At 41.9% G+C, this 22211-nt stretch overlaps 1 protein-coding gene across 4 annotated transcripts in view; it reads left to right on the top strand.

The window, feature by feature from the left end:
• PALM2AKAP2 (PALM2 and AKAP2 fusion) overlaps nucleotides 1-22211 on the top strand; it is a 394465-nt gene that overhangs the window by 37051 nt on the left and 335203 nt on the right. The window lies entirely within an intron of this gene.

The raw sequence follows: 22211 nt of genomic DNA, 5'->3' as shown, positions 1-22211 counted from the left end.
TTTATGAATTAATTTAGATTTGACATTTAACCACCCCCCCATCCATACAAAAGCCCTGAGTGCACTGGCAATAATTAGATTGACAACACCCACCCAGCAGCTTTAATACATATAAATTAACTCCTCCAGCCAGCAACCTTAAAAAAACCAAGCATAGGCAATAATTTACCTCGACCAGCAAACAAGAAAAACTGATAAACTCCAGTAAAGCCTATAACCCATGCCCAAATCATACTCAGAATGTACCCTCACCCTTCCCCCCGTCACCACTCCCCTCCCCCCAAAAAAAATAAAACCCTATCAAACCAATGGGTTTTGTAGTGTGCCTGGAAGGAATTCTGGTGGGACGTATAACAAATACTCAGTTTGTGCATATACAAAGTTATTGTGAACATTCAATAAAATATAAATTCTAAAAGAGTTAAGTTTGGGCAGGTATACCCTGGAAAGGGTGGCCAGTATACCTATGTTGGTTGGGGTCTGGATTATTTAAGACGTGGCTATACTGGCAAAAGCCCTAGTATAGATGCAGTGATATCAGTAAAAAAAAAAAAAAAAAAAAAAAAAAGTGCTTTTGCCAGTATAGTTTATTTTACTCACTGAACACGGTATAAGCTTTACCAGCAAAAACACTTTTTTTTGCCAATATAACTGCATCTCTGCCAGTATAGTTATACAGGTGCAGTTAAATAGCAAAACTTGTATATAGACCAGGCCAACACATTTCAACACTGTGATAACTCACTCAGATTTTCAAATGTTCCAGGGCACCGTTCCTCAATAATTACAAGTCACAGCGTAGCGTGGGCAGACTGCTGCAGTCATACTCACCCAAGCCATAGTCATACCGTGTTTGAGTCCACCCCGGGTACTCTTGTCCTGCACTCTTACTTCCATTGTAATCTCTTGGAGGCAGGGACTGTAGTTTTGTTTTGTGTTTATACAGCTCCTCACACAGCTGGGTTCCAGCCCATGACTGGTGCTCCTATCACAATACAAATTGATCATAAAAGGAGCTCCAGCATCACCCCTAAATGTTCTAACCCATGGTTTAAGCCAAAGATGGCATTACTAAGTTCAGTCCCTGCTGTCTTTCCTAGGATATAACGTGGTTTTTAATGAGTTGCAGAGCTCATTTGAGTCATCAGGGGCAGAAGTGAGTTATGGATCTGTTGCACAAACAAAACAATCCCTGCATTCTGGTAGCAGGAAATTCCACTACATTTGGTCTCTGGCTAGCTGCTTTACTTTTTCAGGAGCATTCTCCTGAGGCTCTGTTACTGGGTTAGCCCAAGAAATACTTGACATTTGACCTGGGAGAATATTATTGTCTTTTGTCTGCTTAGTGAGAGGCCGCTGTCTGACAGCTGAGAAGCACTTATAAAAACAAAAAAGACTTCCCCTCTTATCTGAGAGACCCCATGGAAAGAGATGGTCATGAAAGAAACAGCAAATTGCTGATCAGTGCACAGCTGGGGCTTCAGAGTCACAGTGATGGGTGCTTACACATTCTGGGCCAGATCCTCAACTGGTGTAAATTAGCATAGTACCATTGATTTCAGAGCTGCCAAAAAAAAAAAGGCCTATACAAATTACCAAAGGGACTTGTGAATCCGGGCTAGGGATGGGTGAAATTAGAAATTCTGCATTACCCGTCATCCCCACACACCTCCATGCCTACATATTTTGTGTTTAAAGCTCATTACTTTCAGGCAGTTTCATCACACATTGAATAGTCAGTTTAAGACTCTAGGACTGTAAATCACTGTCCTTTACACCCACCTTAAATTCCTTTACACTGCCGGAATTGTGTACATCTGAACCAAGCCATTTCATGTTTTCACATTAGAACGATTGCAATCCCACTGTTCTGTGACCATTAGCAATGGGCATGCTTCAAACTAGAATCCTGCTTATTGCTCTGGGAGAAGTTGATTGAATGAATTTTGGCGGCAAGGTAATGGCGTCTCCGGATAAGGAAGGAATGCCCAGTTTGACCATCTCCAGAGTTACAGTAGCTAATGCTAACAAATGTTCGAAGGGATATGAAACTTCATGCTTTGGCTCATAAACCAAGTTCAGTTAAGGATTAGGAGGAGACCGTCATACAGGGCATCTTATCACAGCATTCAGGCTTCTAGATAAGTCACATGGTTTTGTACATGGCCATGTGGTTTTGTCCCTGTGCCCTGGTGGCATGATCAAAGCTAGACTAAGAGCATTCATGCATCAAATATATGCATTTACCATTGAATCATCTGGGCTATCGTTGTGCATTTGTGAATATAAGGGATTAAATGCAATTAAATGGAACCAGAACCCGAGCATTTGCATATTATTTGTGAGTATGTCATTTTGGCATTCAACCATCTCCACTTACAAGTTCTGGAAAACGTTTGTGTTCCTCTTCTTTTTCTCATTACTATTATAGATAATGATGCTGAAGAGTATCAAAATGTGGTAAAAATTTGGTTTCTGAGGTTAAAACACAGGGCAGGAAATGGAGACGTTGCCAGTGTCAGCAACTTATTTCATGCTGTAGCTTATTTTATACCACAAAAGGACTTTTTGGGGAGACTGGAGGAACTTTGCATGAAGTGAACTAGAAATGTTGCAGTGTATGTTATAGACCAAAGTGAATCCTGTTTCAAGCCATCATTGGCCTAAACCAACCTAAGGAGTAGTATGTAGGCTTTGATCCACTATATCTAAACCTTCTGTTACTTCTACCTGTGTTCATGGAGAATCTGGATCCATTGCTATTCTTTAATCTTTCTAACCTTCACTGTGAAACTATTAACATTAACCTCATTCTAATTTGATTGCATATTACTTGCATAAACTTTCCCCCACTAACTTTTTCTGTATAAATTATTCTGTTTTACTGGCAGTATTTTAAGAGATTATTTTCCTAGCTGTCTTTTTAGTCATCCTTATTCTTTAGCTGAAAGCAGACATTTCCTAGAGAATACATATTTTGAGTATGAATACTTTAATTTATGGACTTGAAAACTTGATTTTCATTAATATTCTGCAATATTCATTTTAAAATCAGGTTCCCTGAACATTCCTGACAATTTGTTAGAACACTCTAAAGTCTTACGCAAAAGGAGTGTCAAAAGGTTAAAATTGTTCTTTTGGAAAATATAAATATTTGCAGAAAATGTTTAGCAGTATTATACCAGCTGAACTTCTTATTGTAATTTTACTGTGCTTTTTCCCTATCTTTTCTTGAAAGTGAGTTTGAGCACAGATCTGGAAGTCAGGAGATTTCATCTAGGATGAAATCAGTCAGTGACAGAACTCCCATTAACTTCAGTGGGGCCAGATCACCCCTAGTTTCTAATACCTGTTCTAAATTAGTGTCTGATCTTGAACAAGTCACTTAACTTCTGTGTAACTCAGTTTCTCTACCTGTAAAATGGGAACAGTAATATTCAGCATCTTGCCCTCACAGGGGGGTTGACATGTTTTATCAGTTAATGTTTGCAAAGATAAGATCTGAGATAATCTGATGGATAGTGCTATTTGTAGTTCTAAACAGAGCTGGTCAAAAGAAGATCACCAACATTTTTTTTTTTTTTTTTTTTTTTTAATTTCCCCATTTTTAAAATTCGAAATTTGGAAAATGTCAGCCAGCTCTGGTGCTAAATAGTCACAGATTTGAAGACCAGAAAGGAGCATTCGATCTTCTAATTGCCCAAATAGATCCACCAAGGCATTTTGGGCCTGGTAGGACAGGTCTTATTACTTTAGTCTTCTTCCTTCAGGATCATTCTGAGAATGCTAAATCTAAAGAAGAACGTTTGCCTGCACACATCTTGCTCCCAGCTCATGAAGTCCACAAACAGACTCTTAGACTCTATGGCCAGAAGGGACCATTGTGATCATCTAGTCTGACCTTCTGCACATTGCAGGCTACAGAACTTCACCCACCCACTCCTGTAATAGACGCCTAACCTCTGGCTGTTACTGAAGACCTCAAATCACAGTTTAAAGACTTCAAGTTACAGAGAATCCTCCAATTCAACTAGTTTAGACCTCCCCCGCCCCACCCCACCCCAACCCTGGTCTCTGACAATGTGACCCACGGAAAATTCCTTCACAACCCCAAATATGGTGATCAGTTAGACCCTGAGCATGTGGGCAAGACAATGGCTGACTAGAGTTTTCTCCCATTACCATCATCTGTAGCCAAAGTAAGGTAATTTCCATTGAGAGTGACACTTGCCTTCATTGAAGGCAACGTATGTCCTCAAATATCTACAGTCATCTATTGAGGTAATCAAATCAATTCATCCACAATGAAAATAAAGGGAGTAGGTTTAGCTAATAATTTTGCTCCAGCTCTGAAGGGACCTTTGTATCCTCAGATCTGCAAAGGAGATTTCAACATGGATATTCTCTCTCCTGTTGACATCAGCAGAAGATAAATAACATAGTGAGGGAAGAATATTGAATTCAAGATCTTGGTGTGGGAATCCGACCGAGAGGAGAAGCTTGTCCAAAGAGAGTCTGTAATCGCCTTTTGAAAGGGATCATTTGCTAGGGGGAAGAAATGAAAAGTGCAATGATGTGTGTGGTTTGTTCATTTCAAGACTTATTTACTTTTAAAAAATTCATTAGAAAATAGAAAGAGGCCGAAGACTAAACCTTGGATTCAAATGCTCTCAGAAATTTGAGCATAGTCCAATAAGTGATCAGAATTCTGCAGCTAACCTCTGTAATTGGCAAATTGGCAGTCCTAAACACCTTGGAACATAGGGATGGTTCAATCCATATCTGGATTTTGCAGCTGAGGCCCATTTGTCATAGAAAATAATGTTTGCAAACATTTTGTGAGGATTTCTAGGATTCAGAAGGTGCAGAACCAAGGTTTTTCCTGTGTCAAGTCCTTCCATTCAGAGCTTTTGGCAGCAAGAGCTTTAATTTTTTTAAAGAAGAAATAAAGGGCAATTGTATCCAATTTAGAGCAGTGGCCAAATGCACTTTTCCTAATTAGTTTGCTCTTAGCTTCTACTTCATCTCCTTTATAGTGCAACTGAGCAGCCAAATCTGAACTGAAAAATGAATGGGCAAGGATTTCTCTTAAAAACAACAAAGAAGAAATGGTTAAGGTCTGGAATACTAAATAGGCTTAGAAAAAGAAAACAAATAGCAGAAATGACTGGGAAGCACTTCAAAGAATCTCAGTGGATGGGTATCCAGAGGCACGGCGGTTTAGAAGGGCAACAGTTTTCTTTGGCTCTCAGTTAGGGTTAAGAGATAGCCCATGTCAGTCTGGCATGGCTCACTGGTTTATGAACAGACACATACTGTAGCGTAGCCATCTGCTGAACATCATGGAGGGCTGAAGACACGTGCAAGTAGCAGCCAGAAGTGACCAAGAAACATAAAAAAGAGGTTGAAAAACCCCATGTAACCACCTGGTCAGTGCATGTTACATGTTCTTCTCAGTGCTTGATTCACAGAGAAGTGGGTCTGTAACAGTCGTCATCTACAGAGCCTGACTTTACAGGCTAAAGAGACTCAGGCTTTTAGCTCTGACGGTCCCCAGTGTGTCAGGCAAGATGGCTGCCGTCACACTCACATAGCATTATCCCCCTTCCCTGAGTGTAGAAGTCCCTCCATGAGAGCAATACACAACTGAGGCTCCATGGGCTTGGGAGAATGCTCATTATTGTTTCTAATCCTCCTGGCCAGTTTTCCATTGGAAATCCCATCCAGAGGTAGTGTGGCTCCAAACAATATTAGATCCTGTTCCATGGGTCCTACCCTGACTCAGGCTGTTCTCCGGGGAGAACATTGCTGCACCACAATCATCCCATTAATGGCAGCTTGGATCCTGGTTGAACTGAGCTGCTGGTGAAGCTGGGGAGGCTGATTCTCCATGTGGATGTCCCAGTACCTACAATTTCCCCATGCACTTTCAGCCATCTTTAAAAATTAGAAGGCTATGGACCCTTCCCTCTTCATATGGGCCAGTACATTTTCTTACCCAGGAGAAATGCTTTGGAAATTCCACACACAGTTTTCCAAATAAATTTGCCACTCTGGCGAGTTCTCCTATGGGATGAACTAACAGGGCCCATACCCAGATGAAACCAGTGAATGAGCCCTGATCCTCCCACCTCAGTAAAATGAAATGGCAAGTGGAAACCCATCTCTCTTTTTTTTTTTTTAAAGGAATAGGCTGAAGAGTTTGAAATTCAAAACCACAGTATTTCCTTTGTTACTGTATGAGCTTGCCATGAAATATGATGCAATCTGTGCCAGGGGTATCTTGTGCATTCCCGGGAGGTTTTTCAGCACTGAAGAACACTTTCAACCTAACAGTTTGTTCAGCTCTTGCCTTATAAGGCTTTTTAACTCCAGCACAAGGGAATGACAACCACTCCAAGTGTCAGCCTGCTGGGAATAATTGACAGCAACAATTCACTCTGTTCTGGGGGCCCAAGTTTGTTCTATCTGCCTTGAACTGTTACCTTTTTAGCCCCAGCCATGATAATTAGTGCAAGAATGTGACCAGATGGGTGGAGAAAAGCATGTGAGTCAAAGCTGGAGTTATGTGTTTCCTTTTTACAAAGGTTAGATTATTTTACTTCAATTCACAGATAGATTTTTGCATATTACAGTAACTTCCATTAGGCTAGATTCTCCCAGGTAGACAGCAATCTACTGTGGAAATGTGTTCCTAAACAGTACTGAATGTGATCTTGTACCTTTAAAGTACATGAATGGTTTAAACCAGCAAAACTAAGAAAATTCTGAATTGAAGTTCCTTCTGTGCCTTTAATTCATTTCATTGTGTGTAGGAATTACAGAGGTCTTAGCATGTATAGCAGGAATGGTATTGACTACTATGTATTAAGGTTGTACACTTTGCACATTAATTTTTTGGGGTAACTAATTTTAACAGTTCTAGTACCTCAGGAGACTGGAGTAAGGGTTTGAAATTTGGTAGGAGGGGAGAGCAGAGGTGAAAGAGTTGTTTTTTACTGTCCCCAAGAAAATCTGCCCAAATTTGGCCGAGTTCTAAACTAGGGAAAATGACCCTCTCTAGGTGCACAGGAGAATTTTCAGAGCTCTTTAAAGTTAAAGTGGCAGTGTTCCAGTTGCTATCATCCTGCACAGTACATGTTCTCAGGCTCTGCTGACTCTTGTATGGTATTCCAGAGTGGCTACATGGAGATGCTCTATGCAGGATGCAGACAAAATAATTCTTCATCCTCTGCTGTGGAAGAGCAAGGAATAGAATCCAAATCTCCTGGGTCTCAGTCAAGAGTCAAAGGCCATCTTTTCTATTCCTCCAGTTGCTTTGCTCATTCTCTACACACACTCTCCATCTTCTTCAGTGAATGAAGCCCAACACCCTCATTCACCACATGACTCTGATTCGTTCCCTAAGCATTGTCCAACCTGTGTGGTGAATGAGACGGGGGTCCCTTGGAAAAATAAAGTGATCATGTAATTAAAGACTGTATCATCAAGTGTACACACATGGAGACTGAATTAAGGTTGCATGGGCAACTTCAATACTAGCGTTTCCTACCTTTTAGTGCTTGGCTTTGGAATCTTGATAGCATTTTTAGTGTAGGTTTTTCTATGATTTCCATGACTTACTCGTGTAAGATCCTGCACAGGCATTTGCAGGATTCAGGCCATGGTTTGTATTGTACTGTAGGATGAAAGTCACTGGAAACATAACATTATTTATAGGGCTGTCAAACGATTAAAAAACTTAATCGCGATTAGTCGTGAGATTTTAAAAAATAGTCACAATGAATCGCGGTTTTAATCGCACTGTTAAAAAATAATAGAATACCATTTATTTAAATATTGTTGGGGGGAAGTGAGTGTGTGTGTGTGTGTGTGTGTGTGTGTGTGTGTGTGTTGAGGGAGTGCTGTCTCTTTAAGCAGAGCACACAGGAGCCTGAATGCTTTTTCAGCCAGCAGCAGCTGCTGTCAGCCGCGCACACTCCTGAGGTGGCCGCAGCAGACAGGCTTCCCCTGTTCTCCAACCCCACTCTGCACAGCAGACAGGAGGCAGGCTCCCGGTCTGGAGCACTTTGGCCTGGGGTAGCCCCATCGGGGGAGGAGGCAGGTGCAAAAGTGGAACAGTGCGTCGGGAAGAGGGGCACTCCTGCTCCAGAGCCACACAGCAGCGCCCTCCTGAGATGGAGCCCTGGTTTGCAATTAATACTTGTTAAAAAAAAAAACAACAACACATTAATTAGTTTTGAGTTAATTGCATCTGTTAACTGCAACTAATTGACAGCCCTAACTATTATTTTTTATTACAACTATTTGCACAACAAAAAAGAAACAAAAAGCACGAAGGGGTATACAAATGTTTAGCATATCTGGCATGTAAATAATTTGCAATGCCGGCTACAACAATGCCATGCAAATGCCTGTTCTCACTTTCAGGTGACATTGTAAATAAGATGTGGACATCATTATTTATCTCCTGTAAATGTAAACAAACTTGTTTGTCTTAGCAATTGGCTGAACAAGAAGTAGGACTGAGTGGACTTGTTTTTGACTGCAGTTATGTAAAAAAATATAATTCTACAGTGGCACATTGATGACAGAGATTGCATACAGTATTTGTAGGAGGTGAATTGAAAAATACTATTTTTTTAATCTTTTTTACAGTGCAAATATTTGTAACAAAAAAATATTAAGTGAGCACTGTGCACTTTGTGTTCTGTGTTGTGATTGGAATCAGCATATTTGAAAATGTAAAAATAAATCCAAAAATTCATAATAAATGTAAATTGGTATTCGATTATTGTTTAACGGTGCGATTAAAAAGGATTAATTTTTTAAATTTAGTTAATTGGTTTTGCATTAATTGTGTGAGTTAACTATGATTAATTGACAGCCCTAATTATTAATAATGATCCCTCATCATAACCCACAATGAATTACCCTTACCTAACATGTCCTAGCATAGAGATGCCCACAAATTTCAGATCCTTACCTGAAGTTTCGCCAGGTTGCTCATAACTAGGATTTTCTTTTGTCTTATTTCTGTCACAAACCTAATAATTTTTATTTACATTCCTCCCATAGATGGATTTTTTTTCCATCTCCCTTTTACAGACTTTCTCAAATCCTTTAAGTTTTCTAAAAGGCCTAATAAAGACGGGGCTCTCTATGCAGTTGCTGGCTCTCCCAGGGTTTTCACTTACAGTGGATGACCACACGCAGTGATCCTGTCTTCTGCCTTCTGCAATGTCAAAATTGTTTCTCATCTAATACAGTCAAAAGCGAAGAATCCCATTTAGGCTTGCTGTAAAATCTTTTCTATGATACATTTTAAACCAATAGATCAAAAAGTGTTACGATTTCCCCCACAACATTCTTTTATTTGGAATGTTTCAATTGAAACCAACCTCAATTCCAAACAGAACTATTTTTCCCCTGTCATTTTTACATTACTCATTCCTTTTTCCCTGCACGTTCTTTGTTTCTCTTGAAAGCAACAAGAATGCTTTATTTGTCTTTTCGCTCTGCCATCAGCACAATGCAGTCAGTCCAAGAGAGCTCCAGCCAGTTTGTTTCTGTGGTGGTCATTTTGCATGGCATTTTTGAAGGTTATGTGCATACTGATTACAAGTATTATTTCCATTAAAAACCTGGACAGCTGGTACACCCTTCTCATGGTATGACGTAGGCAGCCCAAAGTGTTAGCCAGAAGCTCTAATAGATATATTTGGGATCTGCTGCAAAGAGTGTAACAGACAAAACAAAACTGATAAAAAGTCATTTTTGGCACGCTTACCTTGTGAAACTCACAGCCAGAAGATATCAGAGGTTGAGAGCATATTAAGATTCAATGAAGGACTGGGCAAGTATTATGATAACTAGAGTATCCAAAGCTGGTATAATAAGGATTGAAAAACAGGAATTTCAAAAGGGATATAATATTCAGAGATGTTATGGTGGCATTGACCACAACTCCATAGTGAAAGCTGAGTTCCATTTTGCACTGAAAGCAGGGATTCATTTCAGCCTTCCTGTTTTGTGTGAAAAATACAGCATATCTTCCTCAAATTTACAGCACTTACTCTGTGAGTATTGAGTTAATTATCTGACAAGTTACAAGTAAATCTGTTAATTATTTTGAGTTAAAATTAAATAAAAATTAAGTCCTTTGAGAAATTTAGCATCTGTGTTAGTCTTTTCTTTGTCCCAAATGATCTTAAAAATGTAATCGTGCAGACTCCTCACACATTTCCATATGGTTAAAGTTAAGGAAAATCTTGTACCTAGGCTTTATGTCAAGAAATTGAGTTGTAATTAAGCTAAGCTCTTAACAATTGTTGTATCTAATTGTTACTATATAGGCTAGACAAGCGGGCTTAGGTAACTCCTAAGTGGTGTCATTGCATTATCATAACTGCATAATTATTGCATAATTGTATAATTCAACCAATCACCACCCTTCCTCAGCAGCTAAGTTGGGGACAGTCCAGCCCTGAAGAGCTTGAAAGTTAAATAGACAGGACAAAAGGTGGGAGGGGAACCAGAGAGGTTGAAGTGACTTGCCCCATGTTTCCCACTGCAGGTCCGTGGTAGAGGTACGATTAGGACCCAGGTCTCTGACTGTCTGCTTGTTGCCTCCTCCACTGGACCAGATTGTCTAGTTTTATTTAGCTTATATTTTTTCCTAAGTGCTTCTCCATTTATATAATTAAGTATATTTTACCGAGCTCTTATTCATTTGGAAGACACACAAGAATATTAATTAGATTTGCTGTTAGATATTGAAATGCATCCTTATGCACTGCATGTGGAGAGGATTGGAAATTTTATTATATGCAAGTACTTTCTCCATATGTGTAATTTAAACAATAATACCAAATACCATTTTAACATTGTGAGAAGTAGATGAGAGCTTAACATTCAGTTGTACAGTCTAAGGCCCCAGTCTTTCAAAGAACTCCACCCATGCAGAGTTCACTCCCATGTGGATTTCACTGGCATTCATCAGGGGGATAGGGGTGCTGACATGGGGTGTAGCTCACAGAATGGGAGCCTAAGATTTTAGCAATGCAGTAACTGATAAACACGTTCACAGTCTTGTTAAAATAAGCAACTCATCCGTTCAGGTGGCCACACTTCCAGCTCATGTCATATATGATATCGTAAACACTGGTTTGTGTAGTAGATGTATGTTTCTAAGGGGTAAGTGGACTATCTGCATCGCGGCAAACCTATAAGACAACCCTGTATGACAGCCTGGGTATTGGCATCATTGAACACTTTCTCTTCTGCCAAATCCTGATGGCAAGCATTTTATCGGTGCCTGAGAAGCATTTATTCATTTATTTTTGCATTACAGGAACACAGTCGAACATATGGAGAAAATTAAATCACCCAAATAGATCTGATGCAGACAACTAGATCCACATTCTTCATTCTTCTGGTGGTTGAAGGAAAAAAGAAAAGAAAAGAAAAGGCAAATGTAGCGCATGCCTAAGTTTGTAGATTTGGGCTCTGAGGCTCATTGCTGCAGGCTGCCGCTTGCTGTGTAGATATGCCCCATAAGAGCCGCAGTTTAGATTTTCAAAGCAGATTAGAGGATTTCAGACACAATCTTCCATAAATTGAAATGGAAAATAGGCATCTAAGTTCCCTACACTGCTTTCAAAATCTCAACGTGAGTGTCCAATCGCTGCTTGGATGTTGAATGGTCAATATCCATAATGAGCTACTCATAAATAAGTCATAGACCAAGAATTATTTGCAGAAATTTGGTAAATTATTCTGAATACATTTCATAGACTTTAAGGCCAGAAGGAACCATCATGGTCATCTCTTCTGACCTTCTGCACATTGCCAGCCACAGAACCTCACCCACCCAATCATATAATAAACCCATAATCTCTGGCTGAGTAACTGAAATCCTAAAAACTTGATCTGAAGACTTCAAGTTACAGCAAATCCATCATTTACTGTAGTTTAAATCAGCAAGTGATCCATGCCACATGCTGCAGAGGAAGCTGAAAAAACCCCTAGGGCCTCTGCTGCTCTGACCCAGGGAAAAATTCCTTCCCAACCCCAAATATGGCAATCAGTTAGACCCTGAGCATATGGGCAAGACCCACCAGCCAGACAACTGGGAAGGAATGCACAGTAATAATTCAGAATCTTTCCCATTTAGAAATTTAGAAAATGATGATGTTCACACACAATTTGTCAACACAGAAAGGGACAGAATTCATCCAATACATTATTTCATACAAATTCTTCACCCACCTCAAGTGATCACTATTATATATTGTACATGTTGTTTTATTCATTCCCAATATAGGTTTCTTCCCAGTAAATCCTGCCTCCCAGGATCAATGAATACAGCCTCTCTGAGGGCGTTCTTATCAGAAGGGACATTTTTGTATCTAAGAGAAAGATATAAAGGGGGTGTTCATAATTACATTGGGCACCAGAGATATCAGGTTAATGATAACCTTATCTTGGGGCGGGGTGGTTTATACGTGATGTGCAACATAATAGGATACAGAACACCATGGTGAGCTTTGCAATTTATAGTTAATACCATTAAAGTATAAATGAATGCTATTAAAATCAGACTGATGGGAAGTCATTTGAACTCCAATCTTCTTTGGCAAGTTTGTTTATGATTTCGCTCACTAGCTATCTCTCCCATCCCTAGTGCTTCTCTTGAAAAGCATTAGCGGAAGTGTTACGGACTTATCACTCAGGTCTTCTGGTTAAGAGACCTTTGGAGATGCCATGCCTATACAAGGGCTATTAGCATATGCTCACATGCTTCGATCTGAACACGGAAAGTGGCGCTGTAGAGAACCGGTGCTCTTCACAGTGCTTGGAAGATCTCATTTGCACACATGCAGCGTGATGTTCTACGTGCTGCTGCATGTTACATTGGTTCAGTCTGGACAGACTCCTGGAGACGTGTTATCTGTCTGAAGCTCAGAAATATTTGGAGAAAATAACTTCTGGGTCGGACCTACCAATTTGGATGAAATAAAAACTGACTCAAAATTCAAATGAAACTTGCTCTGGAGTTTCTGATTAGTTCTCATATTCATGGCCTCTTCACTTCCTGGCTTCCTGCCATGATTAGAAATGGAGAAGCCAAAATACCATGAGAGAGCCCATTCATGTGAAATTTCCAGGCCTTCTAGCTTGAAAAACCAAAGACATTTGGATAGTAATAATACCTGGCTCTTATATAGTACTTTTCGGATGTGAAGCGTTTTGAGATCTACGGATGAAGTGTGGCCCTTAGCTAAAACCAAACTTTTTGAGAGCTGTCTCTATTGGTTGGTGGATTTTCAGGTTATTTGGCTCCTTTCCTGAAATAATTCCAAATCTCTGAAGAACCACATACATGCAGCGTGGGCCTGATTCTGATCTGTCTTACATCTGCAGTTGTAAATCCAGTTACTTCAATGGAGTTACTCCTGATTTACACTGGGGTGAAATCAAAATCAGTCCCTGTTGGGTTATTGATAGAGCTTACTGCAAATGATAGCCAATAAGGTTTATAGGGAGCTGAGGCAGCCATTTCTCCATGCAGTTCTTTCGTAGAGGAAGAAGGCATTCTCTCTGATGCTGCATTTCAAGTTAGATCAATTACTTAATCTTGGCAGAAAACATGAAAGCACTGAAAGCTCTTGAAGTAGTAGATGGGTTTCTTTCTCCTCTGTTTGCTTTAGATAGGACACATGCTGATGGAAATAAGGCTGAATCCTGCCTTCCTTCTTAACGATCCTGTTACTTTCGGTGGGAGTTTTAACTGAGCTACAGCTGTAGGATTTGGGCCACAGAGACCACTTCTAGCTCTTGAAGTGCTTTACAAAGGAGGTGAGTATCATCATCACTATTTCATAGATGGAGAAACAGAATCATGGAGTCGCGAAGTAACTTGTCCTAGGCCAAAGCCAGAGCAAGGAATAGAACCCGGTCTCCAGTATCTGACACTGGGGCCTTTTCTCCCAGACAAGAATGGGGTGCCTATGGATATGTCTACACTGCAGTTAAATACCCATGGCTGGCCCATGTCAGCTGAGGCTGGGGCTGCAGGGCTATAAAATCTCAATGTAGGTGTTCAAGATCCCCTCTGGGTCAGTCTCCCTCACCACCCCCCTCGCGGGGTCCCAGAGCTCAGCCTCCAGCCCAAGCCTGAAGATCTACACCGCAGTTTTATAGTCCTGCAACACACGCCCCAGGAGCCTGAGCCTGCTGACATGAGCCAGCTGCAGTTGTTTAATCACAGTGTAGACTTACCCTAAGTCAACAAGCATGGCCTCTTACATTTCTTCATTGGCATTTGCCAGTTTCGCCTCAGGCAGCTTCTTCTGCTACCATTTCAGCTGATGAATAAAATCCGGTATACGAACAAGACTCTTAATAGTAAAGAGTTCTGTGCATTTCAAGAGATGATCCCGTTGAAAAACTGAATTATTTAGACACTGGTAAATCAGACCATGCTAATAGATATAGTGGAAACAACAGGACTTATTATACGATGAGGAAGAGGGTGTCTGGAATGGGCATAAGAGGAGAAGACTAATGCTGTTACAAAAGACTTTTCTGTTAGGTATTCAGGTGAGTTCAGTGCTGGTTGTACTGTGGAGGTAGGTGTAAATTCCATCAGACTGCAGAACCTAGGTTTAATTTTTTTAAACTTGAAGTAAATTTCTAGTTCTTTCATTTTTGTCTCACAAATTAGTCACTAGGGATGAAAGTTTGTTATTGGGATTTTTCCTAAAGATCATGGGGTTATTCATCATCCACATTAGAGTCAATAGGGCAACCTTTTGAGACCCAAGTCACTCAAAGCCACATATCCATCAGTTCTGGTTGGGTGGAAGGCTGCAAACGAAGGCATGGCTGCAGGAGTTAGTGCTAAGACTGCCATTAGCAGCTGTCTAGAAACTACAGTATGATCTACCGGACCAATTATAGGACTGTGAATGTTTGTACAGCATCTAGCACAATGGGATCTGATCCATGACTTGTGCTTCTGAGTGCTACTGCAATACAAATGATAAATAACAATTAATGTAGTTATTTCACAATGCCTAAAAACATTCCAGCCTCCTCATGGGAATAAGGAGATGTGCTGAGTTTCCAAACTGACTTTAGAGACCATGATGGAGGGGAAAGCAAAACAGTAAGTGGTGGTGTTGGAGGTGTGTGTGACATCAAAAAGATGTAGTAAAGATTCCCTAATGAAGGGCTGAAGAAGGATTTGATCTCAGTTTAACCACTGACTTCCTGTGTAATCTTGAGCAAGTCATGTAATTTCACCATGCCTCAGTTCCCCCATCTGTGTATAAAGTTGTAAGGGAGGCTTTGCGCATGGAAAGCATTGCACAAATACTAAGTAGTAGTAGTATTTTATTTCATGGTGACTAAGACTAGGAGAGAATATCCTGAATCTGCACATTTCTCTCCCATCTGCAAGTCCCAAACTCTTCTTGGACATCTCAGAAGCCATGGCGTGCTCCTACAATAAGTCATTCTCAAGATCACAGTATGAATCAGACTGTCCGCAATACGCAGCAAGAGAAATTGAGGTTCACCAGGACACTTAAATAAAGCAGAGTGAGAAGAGAGACTGACCATCACTCCTGCCCCTGGATTATTGACTGGGGGGGAAGGCCCCATCCTCAAGTGGTGATGTGATGACCGCTAGACAGCGGTAGCTCTCCCTTGTAAGGGCTGCTGCTGTTGGTCAATCTCAGTGCTTCTAACAAACCAGCAAAGGGTTCATGGCTGCCTATATAAGGCCATGGCACCTGGAAGCAGACTCTTCTTGCTCTACCCCCTCTGCTATGAAAAACCCACCCTCTCTCCTTTCTTTCAGGTTATTGGTTGCATGGGTATCAATGCAAATGAGTGTTGTATTGTCATGGTGGCCCATGTTGGTTGCCTCATGCAACAGGCACAAATTAAGCCCTGAAATAAGAGAGGCCCATTAAGTCCCTGGATTAAAGTGGGCTCCTTTTCTCTTGGTGTCTGATAGGATGTTTGGCATTTGAGCACTGAAAGCAAGGAAGGAAGGTGATGGCTCCGAGTAGCTATTACCTCCCTCCTTCTCCCTGCAGCCAGCAGAGGTTACTTGTAAGAGCTACCTTCCTGGATGTCAAAAGCCAATAAAGTTGTCGGCTTTTGGCCAAGAGATTCCAGTTTTGCATCTGCCCTCCCTGGTCCCCTGCCATTCACAATGCAAGGACATAAATAGTCCACACAACCCAGGCTGTCCTTTCTGCTGCTCGCATGAGCTGTATAGCACTCCACTTGTTCAGTGGATTTCCTAGTGGGAACTCCCCATTACCGAAGAACAAAAGCAAGCAATGCCATTGACCCTAACACATCGAACTTGTTATTAAAACATGGCTTATCTTATCACACCCCTGGCATCTTGGGAGGGTCCAAAACCAAAACCCTGAGCCTTGGCTTTTGTCGCACAGTGCAGTGTACGCTTTAACTAGGCATTGGTAGTAAAGGCTACGGTGATGGAAAAGAGTTTCCAAACCCGATAGTTACTGAACCACTCTTATTCTGATACTGTTTTAAATGAGAAAAAGATGGTCTTGTGGTTGATGCACTAGATGGGGGGTCAGGAGATGTGAGCTTTTTCCTTAGCTCTGCCCCTGCCCTGCTGTGTGATGTTGGGCACCTCGCCCAGTGCTGCTGGGCATTATTTCGCCATCCCTAAAATGGTGATTTCTTTTCTCCCACCCTTTGTCTCTCTTGGCTATTCTGGGTGGGATTTTCAGAAGAGCTCTGCATTGGTTCTTCCCAGCGAAGGCAGTAGTAAAAAGCTGCCGTTGACTTCATTGGCAGCAAAGCTGAGGACAACGCAGCATTCTTTGAAAATCCCACCCTTAGACCTGTAAGCGTTTCAGGCCAGGGTGTCTTTTGTTGTGGGCTTGTACAACCACTAGCACAATGGGCCCTGGATCTCAGATGGGCCCTCTTAAGCGTTACTGTTATATCAATAATACTTAATGAGAATAATGATTGTAACTTTGATGTATTGTAATTTTTTTATTCCATTGCATAGTTATTGTACATTAAAACAAATGTCAAATGTCACACAGGACTATCTCATCCTCTCCACTTGATGTGCACGGATGACAGGAGAGGAATCCCACCCCATTGGTCCCAGAGCCTTTAGTGGGAAGACAGCAGAGCCAAAGAACAGCAGCATATTCCCCCTTCCTTCCATCTCATGGAAACCTTTCCTTTGAGCACCTGGCAGCAGGGTAACTATGGGTTCATGGGAGGGTAAGACCAGCTGCAGGGAGAGCCGTAGCCATGAGATAGCTGTTCTATGCTGCATCACCCCCTGGCAGTCAGTGCTGACCTTCTGCATGCAACCTGGTGCGGTGCTCTCTGGGTTGCATCCCCATGATCAAAAAGTTACCAGTGTTACCTGGTTTAGCTAAGGACATCTCCCCCTCTGGCTCTAGATACATTTCAGCCTGGAAGAAATGTGACGGTGGAAAGCTTCCGTTTGAGACTTTTTGAAAAACCACATCATTGAGAGCTACTTGAAATCCCCATTTTAGGTCTGGAAGAACTGACCAGCATCAATTCTGCCCTCTGTCTTTGCTGATTCATTCTTTATTTCTTCCTCTCCCTCTCTTCTCTGTCATCACTACTCTTGTGTTCTCAAACAATTTTGTCTTCTCTATTTAAATAAATTCTGATCAGCACATTTAATTAGTGCCCAGTTCTCTCGCAAGCCTTAATCAGGCAGAAATCACCTGACTTGGACTCGGGGGCATCCCAGAATCCATAGAAATCTCACTGGGGCATATCTTATTTTGTGGCATACGCACATCTCTTGCAATTTAGAGGGAGCTTGCTGTCTGGATATATAACACCACAGCACATTCCTCTTAGGTCAGGATCACTCCAGCACTATTCACTCCCCCCACTGTGCCCCCTCCCTCCCTGCACATATGGGATGCGGTTTTATGGAACGGAGGCTAAAAATGCTGCAGTACAATACTTAACAAATCAGTGACTGTGTTGCAGTTAATGCTTTGGTAATGGCAATGAGATCTGAGCTTGGAAGAGAGTGAAAAGGTGCAATAAGTAATATTATCATAGTCATGATGGTAATGAAGATTGTCATTTCATAACAGAAGAAGGTGGGGTTTTCTGGCTGGCGAGTCTGTTCGTAGCTGACTCTCTGACTTGCACAATCTGCCAGAGGCAAAGCAATAATGTTGCTGCAAATGAAGATGATATGCTTGATGTGGTTGCTGCTGCAGATAGTGGTGTAGTGTAAACAAAACAATACCTCATTCCCTGTAAACTAGCGGCCACTAATCACATGAGAACTTCAATTACTAAAATAAGGTCCAGCGTATTATTAAATCAAGCCTTCTGTGAGTCTGTGCAAAGACTCATCCAGATATCAAAAGGACCTTAAAGTTTCCATATATAAAAAAGAACAAATAAATCTCTGGTACTTAAGTTTGTTTTTCTCATAGGTAACATTTGTTAGGGTGCTTACTCCAAGGCAGAACGTCTGTCCGTCTCTCTCAGTTGGTTAAATGTAATTGAACATGGGGGCGGGGGCTTAAGGATTTAGCTAGAGATTGGTGCAGGTGGTGCTCAATCTCTTAGAAGACTATGCCTCTTTGGGATTTGCCATGATGATAAGAAGGCCTTGATTCATCAAAGCACGTAAGCATGTCCTTAAATTCCATTCACTTTAATGTACGTAAGTATGTGCTTAAGTGATTTGCTGAACTGGGGTTATAGGGGGATGAAAGAATCCTGTGGTGTATTTTTGCAATCTAATTTGACTGCGTCCCACTGCAAGGCTTCATGTGGATGAAGTTCTGATTTCTCAAATCCCACACCCAGTTGAACTCAGTGGAGCTCCATTGACTTCACTTGGTATAACTGACAACAGAATTCTTCCCTGGGGGCTAAGCTTGCCATCAAAATGCAGGGGTGATGGTGGAAAGGATTTAATCACACTATTCCCAGTAGTGTTAACAGGAGTTACACATGTGCCTTCCCTGTTCATCAGTGGGAGGACAAACTTGTATCTGTCTGCAGCATGTCAGAATATTTCAAAACAGACTGTAGTAATGTCATAAACATGGGGGGGCCCTTATTGTGCCATTGACGATTCAGGATGAGATTCTAGAGAAAAACAAGATGTTAAAAGGGTCAGAAGAACTTAAAAAAAGACTCAATTTTCTAACATCCGAGGTGTGCTTAATAACAAAGATTGTTTGAACAGCAATATGTCCCATATTAAACCCCACCAAGTGTCTGTCACCTCTTTGAAAGGTAACGTCTAGAAGTAAATAATGTTTGGTTTAAGAGAGAGGGCAATAAAACCCTGCCTGTTGGATAAATGCTCAGTGCATTTTCCCATTTGAAGAGCTGTATTTCATTGAGCTACTGCTAAGCAAAAAAGTCATTCTTTTGTTTACTGTATTGTTCTAGATGAGATTGTTCTTTCTAACAAGGAGGATTTAATCTTGAAGCACAGTGTGTGAGTGCTAACAGCCAGGTGCACCTTGTCATATGCAGTAAGCGGGCATATTTTCAACAGTGGCCATGAAATTTGCATTCCTCAGGTTTGGGTGCCCAATCTGTGTATGTCTTAGGTGTGATTTTCAGAGGTTTGGCGCACCCTGAGCTGTCACTGTGCTGCAGGTGCTCATCACTTCTAATAATTAGGCTAGCTGGTCCTCCAAACATTGAGGCGCCTGCTCTGTTGCCTAGTTTTGTTATTTCAGGTTGTAAGTACTCAAAAGAAAATACAGAACAGTGGGATAAATGAAGTGTGCCGAACATGCATACCCCAGACACATGTGCAAATGTGACTGAGTGCATGTCTATACTTCAAGCTGTGGGTTGATTCCCAGCTCCCGGAGACATACTCATGATTGCTTTCATTGAACTAGTGCACTAAAATCAGATTGTAGTTGTGGCAGCATGAGTGAGCTAGCAAGCAGGTTACCTGCTTCGAGTAGGTGCCTAGGGTTTTGGACAGGTGCATACTCAAGGTAACTAACCCTTCCCGCTGGTTGAGCTGCCATGGTGACATTCTATTTTTAGTGTCCTAGCTTAATCAGAAGTAGCAAGGGTATACCTGAGCTGGAAATCACACCCCTAGCTTAAAGTGTTAGACATACCATAGGCAGAGCTGGTAGCACTGCTTATACTTAAGGCTGCCTGACGTTTTCCCATTATAAGAATTGTTTTCAGTTGCTTTTCACTTTGCAAGATTTTAACTGTTTGGGCTGAAATTTTCCAGATAGGGTGAGTGCCTCTAGCTGAATTTTTTTTTTGATAGTTTCAGAAAAACAGTTCGGTCATTTCCGAGAACACAATTAAGAGAAAATATGTTGCTTTGCACATACTAAAAAGAAACCCTTACACCTGTTTCAATGAGAAGCTCTGTAGTTTGGAGCAGGGACTTTACATTTGGTAGGAGAGGTTGCTCTTCCTGTGAACATTCACCCCCATTGGGGCCAAGTTATAAACCTTTGGAAAACCTCGGTTGCACATGCTCAGTTGAGACTTGTTATTCGGTGCTAACTTCTCTGAAGATTCTGTGTGCACTGAGCATGTTCAAACCCAGGGCCACAGGGGCCAAGCAAGAGTTTCCCTGCAATTGCTCCACTTCGCTGCTGCTGACTGCTATGGGCAGTGCTGGGCACCAGAACTGAGAGCAACTGTCTCTCTAGTGCCCCCTCCATGCTTTACCTTTTGGGCCTAGGCAGCAGGGAGACAGAGACAGCTTCACTTGAATACAGAGGGAATGAGAGCAGAAGCTGGGAGGGGTTTTGGGGGAGGGCAGAGGGAGGAGATTGGAACAAGGAGCTTTGCAGGGTGAGGGAGGATAGTCTGGAGCTGGCTGGCACAGATGCTGAGGCTGGGAGCTGGGGGAGGGAGTGGGAACAGGTGTGTGCGTGTGGAGAGATGGATTAGGATAGAAGCCTAGGAGTTGCGGAACTGGGATTGGCTGAGCCAGGAAAGGGGGGCAAGAAGCCTGGAGCAGACACCAGGCCTGGGATGAGAAGCGTATGGGTAGGAGGAGGCTGGGACTGAGACAATAAGCTGCAGTGGAGGGGGACGAGACGGGACTGGGACAGGGGCAGAAGAGGTTCCGTTTGGGGATAGGGGCAGAAGGATCTCTGAGCACTAGAGCACACTCCCCTCCAGAACCTGGAATGGAACCCAGGATTCCTGAGTCTCACTCTTCCTCTGTTGTCAGCAGATAGATGTGAAACCCCAGGGGCAAAATCCATCTGATCCCTCTCTAATGCCGGGCCACGCAGAGGATGCCAATTCACTAATGCTATCACTTACTCCATTAGTTCAAGGGGCAGAGGTCTATGCCATGCCGATGAACCGTGGGGGGAGGGGCGCTATTGACGCCGCACAATGGAATTTCCGTTTTTTCATTTGACTTTTTAAAAAAATTGCGCGTGCACACGTAAAATAAAACGATGTTGAATGGCTGCAAAGCCAAGCATGCAAAAATTAGGAACTGTGCAGGTAGCCTTAATTCTCACAATCTTAATTCAGTCACCTTGAGCCTATAGGCATTATGATGCAGTCGTTAATTACATGATCACATACTTCCCTCCCCCCCACACACACACACTTTTGAGTGCTAGACTTCGCAACCTTAACATTCTTTAACACAGTATTTTTTTCTGTAGTATGTATACACACTCTGTGGGCTTCATCATATTCCCCCCTCCCCCAGGTATACTCCTGAAGTGTCCCCTCTTCAGCAGCTCTTTAAACACTCCACATTATAATTGCAGTCACAAACTACTGTGCTACACACTGAATGTCTAATCATGTATTGTTTCTCTCTCCTCACTGAAACAATCTCCTTTTCTCTAGCCAAACCAGTTTAGACCTTAGGTTTGCCGTGCCTGGTTCTTTAACAGCTACTGATTGGGAAATGCCTTCAATTCCCCTCGTCCTGGAGTTCCTGTTTTAAGGGCACGCTGCGCTACAGCTGTCTCCCTCCTCTGCTGCATTCATGCAGGTTCTGATTACTATGCATGCTATTGATGTTGAACTCCTGTCATGACCCAACACTCCATAGGAGGAGCAAATGAGCTGAGACGTCAAGGCAAAAAATTATAGCCATGCTAGCTATCCCTGTACTCAGCTGCTTTTGGAGCACATACATGGCTTGTGTG

Source organism: Emydura macquarii, unplaced genomic scaffold (assembly GCF_026122565.2).
Source record: "Emydura macquarii macquarii isolate MOO-44397 ecotype Brisbane River unplaced genomic scaffold, CSIRO-AGI_Emac_v2 contig_1451, whole genome shotgun sequence".
Taxonomy (NCBI): Eukaryota; Metazoa; Chordata; order Testudines; family Chelidae; genus Emydura; species Emydura macquarii.
Note: the sequence above shows the minus strand (reverse complement) of the source record. Positions and strands in the feature narration are given on the sequence as shown.